This window comes from Saimiri boliviensis, chromosome 9 (genome assembly GCF_048565385.1).
Source record: "Saimiri boliviensis isolate mSaiBol1 chromosome 9, mSaiBol1.pri, whole genome shotgun sequence".
Taxonomy (NCBI): Eukaryota; Metazoa; Chordata; class Mammalia; order Primates; family Cebidae; genus Saimiri; species Saimiri boliviensis.
The window spans coordinates 72,371,810-72,386,202 of NC_133457.1; the positions used below are offsets into that span (position 1 = coordinate 72,371,810).

At 43.3% G+C, this 14,393-nt stretch overlaps 1 protein-coding gene and 1 non-coding gene across 3 annotated transcripts in view; one reads left to right on the forward strand and one right to left on the reverse strand.

The window, feature by feature from the left end:
* The window catches only part of ABHD12 (abhydrolase domain containing 12, lysophospholipase), a 90,967-nt gene that overhangs the window by 26,434 nt on the left and 50,140 nt on the right, over nt 1–14,393 (forward strand). The gene's annotated exons all lie outside the window — the stretch shown is intronic.
* Nucleotides 2,898–3,004, reverse strand: LOC120367949 (U6 spliceosomal RNA). The gene has a single exon (XR_005582189.1). It is a non-coding gene; the product is annotated as a U6 spliceosomal RNA (small nuclear RNA).

Consider the following 14,393-nt stretch of genomic DNA (forward strand, 5'->3'; position numbering starts at 1 on the left):
AAAATGCATCTTTGACAACCACTTCATTAGTGAGGTCTGAGGGAAGCAAGGATTTGGGAGGATACTTTTTTAATAATCTAGATCCATTTACTCTTTGAGCTGGTGGTTTCCATTCTAAGACTGTCTTACCTGTACATACAAAATTTGGTATGTACAGAGTAATTGATTTTAGCACTGATTGCTGAAAACTTCCTGATTGTCCAGCAATGGGAGACTGGCTTAATAACCTATGTTATGCTGACCCAGTTGGGAGCTGCAAAAAAGGCAAGGATTGATGTGGAGAAATTTTGCGGATATCTTGTTTCTATTTTTTCTTTATTTTTATTTTTATTTTTTATTTTTATTTTTAAAGACAGGGTTTCACCATATTGGTCAGACTGGTCTTGAACTCCCAGCCTCAGGTGATCTGCCCACCTTGGCCTCCAAAGTAGGATGTCTTGTTGATAGGAAAAAAAAAACAAGGTGTTAAACAGTTTACAATACTACCTTTTTATGAGAAAAAGGAATGAGAACATGTACATGTATTCGTGTAAGGGAACACTGGAAGGATAAACAGCAAATAAAAATGCTTATCTGTGGGCATGATGGGGACAGGGTGCATAGTGACAAATTGGCAGTGTGACTTTGTTTTATTTTTTGAGCTGTGTAAACATGTTTTTTTTTAAAGCAATTGTTAAGCTAGAAACAAAAATGAGCACGTAGAGTATAATCTTGCATTAATTAGGATAACACTTGCTGCTATACCAAGTCACTACCAGCAGCCAGCCACATGAGGCCTTACGTTGCATTTGTGAGAACTACTCAGTTGGCTCCTCCTGCCTCCACGGCAGGCTTGGAAATGTAGCCCCGAGTTGGGCAGCCATTCCCATCCCCAGCTCTACACTCAGTAGAGAAGGGACAGTACGAGGTTTTGATGGTCTCCTAGCCATCTCCACCTCAGGTCCTGAGCCCCTAATCTGTATGTTCAGTTCTTCAGAGTCAAGAGAGCAGCTTCCATTGGCAGTGTGAGAGTGTTTGCCCAGTTACCATTTTCATGTTGTCAGTATTCTTATATTCTTCTTCACCAATAATATAGGTGAAAATGGAACCTCATGGTTTAATTTGCATTTCTATGTGTCAATTTAGTGCCATATGTTTTGGGAACAGGAAATACCACAAAATAGCTCTGTAGCCCATTAGCTATGGTTTAGATATGGTTTGTTGGGCCTGCCAAGTCTCATGTTGAAATTTGATCCTCATGTTGGAGGTGGCGCCTGGCTGGAGGTTGGAGGTGTCTGAGTCTCCGCAGGGGGCAGATTCCTTATGAATGCTTGGTGCTACTCTTAAGGGAATGGGTGAGTTCTGACTCTTAAATTCCTGTAAAAAGAGCCTGGCACCTTCCCTCCCGTCCTTTCTGATCTCTGCCTACCGGCTCCCCTGCCTTCCACCCTGAGTGGAAGCAGCCTGAGGCCATCACCAGATGTGGATGTTGGCACCATGCTTCTTGTCCCAGCCTGCAGAACTGTGAACCAAAACAAACCTTTTTTCTTTATAAATTATCCAGCCTCAGGTATTTCTTTCTTTTTCATTTTTAAACATGGGGTTTCACCATGATGGATAGGCTGATCTTGAACTCCTGACCTCAGGTGATCCACCCACCTCGTCCTCCCAAAGTGCTAGGATTACAGGTGTGAGCTACCACGCCCGGCCCAGCCTCAGGTATTTCTAATATAGCAACATGAAAATGGACTAAGGCACGTTTGTCATCTGAAGATAAATTTCTAGAATATTGCCTTATCATGATTTTTTGTTTTGTTTAAATAAAAAGGGAAGGGGAATGATTTTGAGAACTAGTTTAGTAGAGTTTCAGTGTGTCCTTGACCCAGAAGGCAGGAAGGCAGGTCCTGGGGCATGTGATCTGTCCTGATGAACAGGCCTATGGGATACCGTAGGGAGGAGGAGGTTTTCCTGCTGCATTCTCAGCATAGGGAGCCCTAGGGCTTAGAGCAGGCGTTCCCCAAACTACGGCTGGCCAGCGCGGGCTGCATATGGCCCCCTGAGGCCATTTATCCAGCCCCCCTCTGCACTTCAGGAAGGGGCACCTCTTTCATTGGTGGTCAGTGAGAGGAGCACAGTATGTGGCAGCCCTCCAACGGTCTGAGGGACAGTGAACTGGCCCCCTGTGTAAAAAGTTTGGGGACGCCTGGTTTAGAGATTCTCAACCGGATGATAATGCAGATACTTATGTTCGTTTATTTAAAGGTTTTTTTTGTGTGTGTCTTCATATTATAATGATTCATTGACAAATTGGCCACCTATTGCATTTAAAATTAATTTTTTTTTTTAGACAGAGTTTTGCCCTTGTTGCCCAGGCTGGAGTGCAGTGGTGTGATCTTGACTCTCCGCCTCCTGGGTTCAAGTGATTCTGCTACCTCAGCCTCCCAGGTATCTGGGATTACAGGCATGCGCCACCACGCCCAGCTAATTTTTTATTTTAGTGGAGACAGGGTTTCACTATCTTGGTCAGGCTGGTTTCGAACTCTTGACATCAGATAATTCACCTGCTTCAGCCTCCCAAAGTGCTGAGTTACAGGCATGAGCCACCACACCCGGCCTTAAAATTAAATCTTGATTAAAGGCTTCCATCTCATCAACCATTATTATAATGAAAAGTAAAATGTCAATCATTTTATTTACTGCCTGGCACCTAGTGAATATTTGATAAATATTTGTTAAATGAATGGAAATTCAAACAAAGAAACAGGACTTTATTTATGTTGTCACATCTACTGTAAAATACTCTGAATGTTCTAGACATTATGAGATGAGAAATAGTTAAGATAATCATACAAAAAGGAGGAGTCAAGAATTTTTTATATAAAATTTCTTTTTCTTTTTAATTAAAAAAATTATTTTTAAAAAATATGGAACGCTTCACGAATTTGCATGTCATTCTTGTGCAGGAGCCCTGCTAATCTTCCCTGTATCGTTCCAATTTTAGTATATGTGCTGCCGAAGCGAGCACTAGGAGGAGTCAGAATTGCCATTGCTTACAGTGACTTTCTACTTGGAAAGCTCCAATAAAAATCAACTAAAGCCGGGCACGGTGGCTCACGCCTGTAATCCCAGCACTTTGGGAGGCCGAGGCGGGTGAGTCACGAGGTCAAGAGATCAAGAGCATCCCAGTCAACATGGTGAAACCCCGTCTCTACTAAAAATACAAAAAATTAGCTGGGCATGGTGGCGCGTGCCTATAGTCCCAGCTACTCGGGAGGCTGAGGCAGGATAATTGCTTGAACCCAGGAGATGGAGGTTGCAGTAAGCCGAGATTGCGCCATTGCACTCCAGCCTGGGTAACGAGAGCGAAACTCCGTCTCAAAAAAAAAAAAAAAAAATCAACTAAAAATTCTCAAAACTCTTGGAGTTCCGTAAGATTTTTTTCTTTTCTTTCTTTCTTTTTTTTTTTGAGATAAAGTCTCACTCTTTTCCCCAGGCTGCAGTGCAGTCAGGCGATCTTGGCTCACTGCATCCTCCACCTCCGAGATTTAAGCGATTCTCCTGCTTTAGCCTCTGGAGTAGCTGGGATTACAGGCATGTGCCACCACTCCTGGCTAATTGGTTTTTTTTTTGTATTTTAAGTAGAGATGGGTTTTTACCATGTTGGCCAGGCTGGTCTCAAACTCCTGACCTTGGGTGATCCACACACCTCGGCCATCCAAGGTGCTGGGATTACAGGTGTGAGCCACTGCACCTAGGCATAAGATTTTCAAACGCAAAATAAATAGACGAATTGATAGCTTTCTTATGTACCAATAACCAGGGGGCTAGAAAGATGAAAACAGGATAAACTCTGACTTCACAGTAGCAACAGCAACAACAAAATACAAATTTAAGAATTACATTAGAAATATATAGAATGGAGTTGAAGGGAGGCAGGTAAAAGAAAATAAAAGGAAACATGTAGAATGTCAGCTGGGTGAGGTGGCACATTCCTGTAATCCCAGTGAGCTGAGATTGCACCACTGCACTCCAGCCTGGGTGAGGGAGTGAGACTCTCATAAAACAACAACAAAACCATAGAACATTTGTCAAGAAAATGATTAAACTTTACTTAAGAGACATAAAATGATATTTAAGTGGAAAGATTGTTATTAGATGAGAACATACAACATTGAAAAGGTATTGTTCCTTTTTCAAATAGACTTCATGCAGTTCTGCCTGGGGTCGTTCAGCCTCAGCTTCCCATCTAGGGAAGTACATGGGTGTGAGTGAGTCTGGGAACATGGGGATTCTGTGGCAAGCTTCAGTGCGGACCAAGGACTAGAGAGGTTCAGCAGCCACATAGTGTGGGGTTGCAGGGCAGTGGGCCCTGTATCTTTTGCTGCTAAGCTCACCATGGCCTGCCTCTAGCTTCCAGCTCTCTGAGAGCTGTGGAAGATGGTTAGGGGTTCTCCACACTGCTTTCTAAACTTTAACATACTTCTGCTTTTAGTGTATCTGGCCTTTCATAGTCCAATCCTTCTATGCTTTACCCTCTGCAGAGAATAAATCTTCAGTCTCTTGATGGATTGGGGCAGTGGCCCCACTCTGTTCAGTGAGATAGAAGCCCCAGAGGGGTTTTTCTAGTTTTCTTTCTGATTCTGACTTCCACCTGATCTCCCGCCACAGGTACCTGGTGCTGTTGGTTCATGTGCCTTGTCTTCCCCGATACTGGTTTCGGACTTTTCTGGACCGGTCACCTTCATTTCTGGCCTTCTGTTTTCCAGCTTCTAATGTGGTCTCTCATCTCATTCTTGACCACTGTGCAATTATTTTCTTCTAAAATTTTACTGTCATTTTAGTGGGGTTTTAAGATGTGAAACAGTTACACCTACCATCTTTAGCCTCAAACATAAAAATGTAACATGTGGCTGGGCACGGTGGCTCATAACTGTAATCCCAGGACTTTGGGAGGCTGAGGCGGTTAGATCACGAGGTCAGGAGTTCAAGACCAGCCTGGTCAATATGGTGAAACCACGTCTTTACTAAAAATACAAAAATTAGCTGGGCATGGTGGCACACACTTGTAATCCCATCTGCTCGGGAGGCTGAGGCAGGAGAATCGCCTGAGCCTAGGAGGCAGAGTTTGCAGTGAGCCAAGATCATGTCACTGCACTCCAGCCTGGGAGACAAAGAATTGCTTGGGTAACTATTTAGAGATACAGAAATTTAGAAACCTACATCCCACTGTATACCAAAATAAATTCCAGAGAGACTGAATATAAAGTATAAAGCCCTAAAAGAAAAAGAAGAATACTTACCCAGTCTCAAGGACAGAGGAGAACATCCAGAAACCATAAAGAAAAAGATGAATAGAGGCCGGGCGCGGTGGCTCAAGCCTGTGATCCCAGAACTTTGGGAGGCCGAGGCGGGTGAATCACGAGGTCGAGAGATCAAGACCATCCTGGTCAACATGGTGAAACCCCATCTCTACTAAAAATACAAAAAATTAGCTGGGCATGGTGGTGCATGCCTGTAATCCCAGCTACTCAGGAGGCTGAGGCAGGAGAATTGCTTGAACCCAGGAGGTGGAGGTTGCGGTGAGCCGAGATTGTGCCATTGCACTCCAGCCTGGGTAACGAGCAAAACTCCATCTCCAAAAAAAAAAAAAAGAAAAAAGATGAATAGAGTAAAAATACATAAAAATTAAAAATGATCCTTAATTTTAAATCCTAAACAAAATAGAGACAAATGATAGAGGAAAATATTTTTAAAGTATATTTATAAAGTTTCAGACAAAGATTTAGTATCCTTAATATAAAAAGTTCTTGGCTGGGCACAGTGGCTCACGCCTATAATCCCAGCACTTTCGGAGGCTAAGAGGATCGCTTGAGGTCAGGAGTTTGAGACCAGTCTAGACAACATGGTGAAACCCTGTCTCTACTAAAAATACAAAAACTTGCCAGGCATGGTGGTGCACACCTGTAGTTCCCAGCTACTTGGAAGGCTGTGGCATGGGAATCGCTTGAACCTGGGAGATGGAGGTTACAGTTAGCTGAGATCGTGCCACTGTACTCTAGTCTGGATGACAGAGCGAAACTCTAACCCCGCCCCCCCCCCCAAAAGTTATATGTCAGTTAGAGGATAATACGAGATATTTTGTCATTAACCACAATGATTAGAACAGCATGTTATTCTGATTTTTAAAAAGGCATAGAAGAAGCAGTGAAATAGAAATGTTATATGCAATTTTTTTTGTTTTTTACAAAGGAAGCATCATTAATACATGCTAGGGTAATTGTGTAGTTGTTTGGGTAAAAATAGTTTTGTCATCTCATACGTGCTAAAATAATTCCAGATTAATTTAACAGTAACTGTTGTTAAGGTTTTGGTTATAACTTTTCACACTGTGTATACACCTGTATATTTTGTATTTTTACATACTATTTTATAAGCTGTAAAACCACTATATTCTGGATTTTCATCCAGGTCTTCACAAGGAGAGGGCATTGCTTTGAATGACTACGTAGCACCTGCTTATCTCGTTGTTTTAGACCTCCCTTGGAACTGTTGTGGCACAGTACTGTCTGTCTGACCCTGAAGGGTGTTCTGGGGGGGTGGCTGGTGTGGACAAGGGGACCAAGTCCACATGAGCCTGGAGTGCCACGCTATGCACTCTGCACAGGTCTCCTGCCTGCTCCTATCCCAAGGCCTACAGATATGCAGTTTGCATCTTTGTTGCCTCTTCCTGGTACTCACTGTGTTTTGACGCATACTGAGGTATGCAGGTGATGGTGCTAGCCTGCTTATACAGAAGCAAAGAGGGATAAAATGCAGACCAGTTAGAAAACAGGCAGTAATGTTAGGAGGCCTTCACAAACTTCACTCTTGCCCTTGAGTATAGACCAGCAGTTGGTGGAATGGTAGCAGGAAGAAACTCCTCCCTGCAGCATATCATGACTTAAGGGAAATTTTAGAGGAATAATCATTGACTTTGCCAGTAAAGATCTTACATGATGTGCTCCCAGCATCCTTGTACTAAATGGGCTTATTATTTATTTAATCAGCTTCCTATTGATGGACAGTTGGCTTCTTCCCAGTGCTTTTTGCTGTTATTAGCAACTTTCTTTCTTTTTTTTTTTTTTTTTGACACGGAGTTTCGCTCTTTTTACCCAGGCTGGAGTGCAATGGCGCGATCTCGGCTCACCGCAACCTCCGCCTCCTGGGCTCAGGCAATTCTCCTGCCTCAGCCTCCTGAGTAGCTGGGATTATAGGCACGCACCACCATGCCCAGCTAATTTTTTGTACTTTTAGTAGAGACGGGGTTTCACCATGTTGACCAGGTTGGTCTCGATCTCTCGACCTTGTGATCCACCCGCCTCGGCCTCCCAAAGTGCTGGGATTACAGGCTTGAGCCACCGCGCCCGGCCCGCAACTTTCTTATGTCTAACTTTTGTTCCTTTGTTAAAAGTGCCCAGTTATTTAGGATAATTTGGGATTTAATGGGTCAAAGAGTATAAATATTTAAAATTTTGAAACTGTTGCCAAGGTGACTTCCAACAAGATTAGGAAGTTTTGCCCTCCTACCCAAGAGTGTTTCAGTGGCCACTTCCCCCACTCCTGCCTTCATGAGATGATATTATTATTATTATTATTATTATTATTACTATTTCTGAGACAGGGTCTCACTCTGTCACCCAAACTGGAGTACAGTGGCATGGTCTTGGCTCACTGCAGTCCTTAGCTTCCTGAGTAACTGGAGCTACAGGCATGTGTCATGGCGCCCAGCTAATTTTTGTATTTTTTGTAGAGGCAGGGTTTTGCCATGTTGTCCAGGCTGGTCTCGAACTCCTGGGCTCAAGTGATCCTGTTGCCTTGTTCTCTCAAAGTGCTGGGATTACAGGTGTGAGCCACTGCATCTGGCCATTGGGTGATATTATTATTGATGTCTGTAAGTTGATGCATGAGAATGAAATTTGTGTGATGTTTGCCTTTCATATGTATGTTGTGTAATATTTCTATCACTTGAATCTTGAAAAATTTGTAATAAACTCTTACTTCCCCTTGAACATATTTTCAATAGTCCAAGTTGTTTAAGAAACTCGTGTTATCGAGTTATCGTACAGAACCAGTTTTTCTACCTCATGAGAAAGTGGTTCGTGATAGAAACTGCAGACTTCATTCTACCAGTGCCTCTTGAACATCCAAGTTCTGGACACTGGTTATAGAGCATCAGCAAGAGCTGTAGTACTTATTTGTGGGGAGAGATTCTGTCCATGATGGTAGAGATAAATGTTTTGTTGCAGACTGAAGGGAAAAGAGGAGTCTGACAGACATGGTGAGAGAGCCTGATTAGGCTGGGTGGCCAGGGGACTTTGAAGAATAGCAGTGAAGCTTATGTCTGGAGGGGGCAGAAGATTTGGGGCGTCTGCGAGAGACTGAAAGGCATTAGATAGTCAAGGGTTGGGTGAGCAAGCGCTAGAGAGGGGACAGCAGCATGGGGCACAGGGTCCTGGCTCAATTTTAGAGGCCCTTGGTGGGGTTGTGGGGGCATTGACCCGAGACAGAGTCGCTGGGGTCTGGGAAGAAAATATCAGGCCTTCTAATTATATTTCCCCAACCTCTGAGAAGACCTATTTAGTTGAGTTTATTGTGTCTTTCTTTGTTCATTTGTAGAGAGTAGAGTCTTGTTACACTGTCCAGGCTGGCCTTGAGCTCCTGGCCAGCCGCTGCACTGTGCAGCCTCATTGTGCTGCTCACTGCCCAGTCCTCATTCGAGATACACGCCTCGCTAAGCATTTCCCTTCCTGCCTCATTTATATGCACAGCAGCCCATTAGGGCAGATTCCAACACAGTCAGATGCTCCGGAGACCCTTCTACCACCCCTTCCCCCTGCCACTCTGCTACAGTGCTCCGCAGAGCTTTTAATGTCCTCAGACGGAGGGCCCAGCACTGTCTTCCCTATCAGAGGAATCAGGGCAGGTTGTTCAGTTACCCTGGACAGTAGGAAAAGGAGATCACTGTCAAACCGGCAGCAGGAACACCGGCACCTCTGCTACACTCCCTAGCTAGCTGCTGTTCAGCAAGGCCCTGCAGGCCCACACTTCCGAGTTATGCAATCCAAGGGATGTCCACAGAGGGACCCCCTCCCCACCAGAAAAGTGTGCAAGAGCAATGCATGAGAAAGCCATCTGCCACCTCGGGAAGCAGACAGGTAGCCATCTTCCTGGCTGAACTAATAGAAGAGCCTCTTGTAGGCACCAAGTGTTATTGATATGTGACAACCTAAGAAGCCCGATGGCCCTTGTGGGAAGCAAAACCTCAGCAATCTCACGTGTGAGAATGGAGTCCTAGAGGAGCTACCATGAAGGCTTGACCCTGGGCGTGTTTTTTCCCTTGCAGTTTTACAGATGTTGTTTGATGGGAAGGCTCTATGTAGCACACTTAGGGTATGCCTTCTTCGTCACCTCCAAGCACAGGAGCTGCATCAGCAGAAACAGGCTTTGTCAATACAGAAGATCTTGTGGGCTCCTTGGGTTGTTAGATTGGCTTTCGTTCTTTCAGGGAAGGACTCTCTGTAGTCTGCCCATCAGTGCCTTCTATTATTGGCCCAGTTTCACAGTTCAAAGACTGCAAATGGAAGTCAGCCTTCTGAAATATAAATGACAACTTTTATTTGGTGGCATGCAGTGAAACATTTTTTTCTTTAAAAATGCTCTTTATACTTCGTCAAATGCAGTATGGGAAATTAAAGTACAAAACAACAACAAAAAAATCCCCTTTAAATTTCCTCAAAGAAAATGTTTTACTCTTAGCAGGAAATGGTAAATGGTTAGAGTAAAACAAAAAGGGGGAAGTGGCAACAGAAAGGTTTTTAGATTCTTTTTTTTTTCTTCTTCTATATTGTCCTTAAAACTGGGGACAGGGTTTGTTTTTTAAAATCTTCATTTGTTGTCTGCATATTTTCCTTTGACAGGCAATATTAGGGAATGGAATTGCCCTTGTTGTCTTGAGGGGCTGCATTAAGTGTCATTCTGCCTGCAGGTCGTCAAGATGGAAAACTCCAAGTGTGCACATGCACCTTGTGGCACCAGTAAATCCAGTGATGCCCAGAACACCCCACTGTTGCTTAGCAGGAATGTACTGCATTATTTGAGAGTGGAGCGCCTCTAGGGTGATTGTACCTTTACTTTTCCTGTCTCCTGATTCAAATACAAAGTCATTGACAGTTCAGACTTCTTAGGAAATAATGTGTTTGTTGTTCAAAGTGGTTTAATTATACCTGAGTATCTCTTCAGAAAGCACAGAAAGAGAAGAAAAATAGGAAAAAGAAAGCAAAATCAGATAAGAGGAGGGATAGACGTGATTGGGGTAGGTATGATGGTCGAAAGCTAAGGAAACCAGACAAGTTAATTTTTTTTCTAAAATAACATTAAAAAATAATTATAACAATTCTATCTTGTATAGGATTTTATTGCACTTAATAGTTTGGCTTGTCAGATTTCTGTTGGTGTCACTGTCTTTCCCCCTTCATTTGGGATCCTGTGGTTGTGTAAGTGGTGAACCAAGAGTGTCCTCATCACGGCCATCAGGAAGGATGGCCTTGTCTGGTTCCAGTGGATAGTGCATCTTGTACACAAGCCTCAGTTTTTTGTCTATAACATATGGCTTATGTACAACCTTTTAGACTATGAGTCATGAATAGCAAACAGTGGCAATCAATGCTGAAAACCCAGAATGTTTAAAAACTATGGGCCATAAAAAATGTAGAATGTATTCTGTCACCAGAGCTGGGGGTCAGTGGGGCGGCCCCTCCCTGCCTTCCTGTCCCCATTTCTCTGCAGACCTTCCTGCTGCCTGTTTCCTGCTCCCAGGACAGCATGCACCCTGTGTCCAGCTTCTGCCCCTAAACCTGTGAACTGATACCACAGGTAGGAACAGCCCTTTAGGCCAGACTCTGGTTTTTGGTCTTTACTGCCAAATATGATCTACTGCTACATTCAACTTAGTGATTTATTGAGGCCAGAAATTCCTACCCATTTGTTTATTCAATTAAGAATTTGGTTTAGGTCTTGAAAGAAGAACCTCTTTGTCCTTAAAGATTAAAGGCTTTGTTTAACCACTCCAGGATGACTTCCTTTGTCTCCAGATTCCCATTCCCCTCGGCTTTATACAAAGATTGTTGCAAAGGAGAGTCCACCATCCTCAATATCCAGACCAGCCTATTCCAAATGTCAGCAGGGGAGGACCTTGTGACACTGAAGTGCAGGTGGTAGCACTTTAGTGATCACGGAGCAGTCATTCTTGATGAGCAAAAACCATGGCCTGAGTTGAGTTAGGTTTTTCAGAGACAGAAGGAAAGTTCAGGAAGGTGAAGTGAGCAGTATGTCCCAAGGTTTGCAGACAGCCATTGGCCCAGGCCGGCTGTGGTCTCTAGGCCCAGGACAAATTTGATTTCTCTATACCTCAGGCACTTGCTTGTTTCCTGGATGGATCACAGTGAGTCTGAGTTGGAAGGGTCACAGTCAGTCTTCTGTAAGAGCACGGGGTCTGCCTGCTGGGGTAGGAAACTAATATTGTCAGTCCTGCTCTAAAGTGGACCCAGCAACAGCCCAGCCTGTACAGAATACGAATGGGTCAGGCTTAGGTTTGGCCGTGTTTTTCCCTCTGGGGCCTTTATCTGTGCCCTCGAGTGGTGGATAAAAAGCCATATTCTCTTTTTTTTTTTTTTTTATTTGAGGCGGAGTTTCGCTCTTGTTACCCAGGCTAGAGTGCAATGGTGTGATCTCGGCTCACTGCAACCTCCGCCTCCTGGGTTCAGGCAATTCTCCTACTTCAGCCTCCTGAGTAGCTGGGATTACAGGCACGTGCCACCACGCCCAGCTAATTTTTGTATTTTTAGTAGAGACGGGGTTTCACCATGTTGACCAGGATGGTCTTGATCTCTTGACCTCGTGATCCACCCGCCTCGGCCTCCCAAAGTGCTGGGATTACAGGCTTGAGCCACCGCACCCGGCCCGAAAAAGCCATATTCTCAAACACGTTTTGAGAGGGTTGTCTTTTGGAATAGAGGGTAATGCTGTATATTCTGCTTAAATATTTACATATTCTGCTTATACATTTGTTTATCCTTTAATTTTTTTTGTTTGAGTTACTTACTTTCATTTATAGATACTTGTTCATACTTTGGGAATTAATTTTAAAGGTACATGAAAAATGGCATGTTTGCCAGGAAAAAAAAAAAACAAACACCTAAGGCTTGCCCTCAGCTCTAAATTTGGAAAAAGCATTATATGAGATTTCTGGTTTATTTTAGCTGTTATTTCAGTATTACTTAGTGAGAGATTCAATTTTTCAACTGGCTAGTTTTTATTTACAGATTCTTTGTATGTGTCTTCCATAATTAATGACAGAACTATAGTGATGATAGAGCTGCTAATTAAAAATCAATTTTGAAGGCTCTGTTTTATATTTATTTATTTATTTTAGAAAAAGAGACAGGATCTCACACTGTCACCCAGGCTGGAGTGTAGTGATGTGATCATAGCTCACTACAGCCTTAGCCTTCAGAGTAGCTGGGACTATGCGTGTGCACCACTACATCTGGCTAATTTTTTTTTTTTTTTTTTTTTAATTAAGAGACCTGGTCTCACTATGTTGCCCAGGCTGGTCTTGAACTCCTGTCCTCAAGTAATTCTCCTGCTTTGGCCTCCCAAAGTGCTGGGATTATATAGGTATGAGCTACCATGCCTGGCCTCTGTGTATTTTAATTAGAATTAATTTTAATTTTGAGAAATATGTTTGCTAGATATGTACAATAAATAAATACTCTTTTCAAGAATACTGTCCTGAGCTTGAGAGATACAGATAGTACTTAATTAGCAGTCCCTTCATTTTAGCCTATCCCTTTAATAAACAAATGTGAAGCCGAGGCAGGTGGATCACGAGGTCAAGAGATAGAGACCATCCTGGTCAACATGGTGAAACCCCGTCTCTACTAAAAATACAAAAAATTAGCTGGGCATGGTGGCACATGCCTATAATCCCAGCTACTCAGGAGGCTGAGGCAGGAGAATCGCCTGAACCCAGGAGGCGGAGGTTGCGGTGAGCCGAGATCGCGCCATTGCACTCCAGCCTGGGTTAACAAGAGCGAAACTCTGCCTCAAAAAAAAAAAAAAAAACAAATGTGGTTGCATCAGGTGTGGTGGCTTATACCAGTAATCCCAGCACTTTGGGCACCTAAAGTGGTGGATCACCTGAAGTCAGCAGTTCTGTCTCAAAAAACAAAAAGAAAAGCAAAAAAAAGACAAAAATTAGCTGGGCATGCACCTGTAGTCCTAGCTACTTGGAAGGCTGAAGCAGGAGAATCACTTGAACCCAGCTGGCGGAGGTCGCAGTAAGCCGAGATTGCACCACTGCACTCCAGCCTGGGTGACAGAGTGAGACTCCATCTCAAAAATAAAATAAAAAATAAACAAATGTGATTGGTTACTGTGTGTCTAGCACCATATTAGATATAGTGTGTAGTTTTTGTTTTTTGTTTTTTTGAGACCAGCGAGTTTTTTAAAAATGATAATAAAACAGGGTCAAATTGAGGCCAATAAAATTGCAATTTCCAGGGCAAGTCCCAAGCATCAGTATTTTGTAAATGTTACAGGAGATTGCAGTACACAGCCAAGTGACTATCAACCAAAGTGACTTCCAGTGCAGTTATTCCAGTGGGGACAAGATACACACTGTAAAATAGAAAAAAGTGTGAAACTCTAAGTACAGTGGAAGCCCAGAGAAGACGATGGTGGTTCTGATCATTTTTTGCGCTAAGGATCATGGGACAGTAATTCTTTGATTATGGGTTCATCAAGCACAAACTATGAGCCTGACACTGAGTTAAGTGCCTTGGAGACAAAGAGGAAAGACAAAGTCTTTGGTGACAGGAATCCATCATACTGGGAAAGAAAGACAACCAGACCCAATGATGTTACTGTTGAGAAGAAGAAAACCTTTCTTCCACCGACTTAAATCCAAATTGTTAGGGGGCCTGTGACTTAAATGACAATAGGCAGATTAACAGAAGTAATGTTTATTATGCATATGGCACTACTCTAAGAGAGGGGTAGCTCTCCAAAGAAGAGGTGAAGGTTTATATACCAGATTAATAAGGGTGTTTGTGTTGGATTCGTAAGATGGAAGCCTCTAATGAGGATTTTTTTACATTTTTTTTTTAATGCTTTGGTACCCAAGGTCAATCACCAACCTCACTGGAGATCTTCCCAGAGCAGGAGGTTTGTAGCAGCTGACTGTGGTAAAGTTCTGTTCTAGTCAGATGAGGGAAGTTCAGATAAGATGTGTTTCTGCGCCGGGCGCGGTGGCTCAAGCCTGTAATCCCAGCACTTTGGGAGGCTGAGGCGGGTGGATCATGAGGTCGAGAGATCGA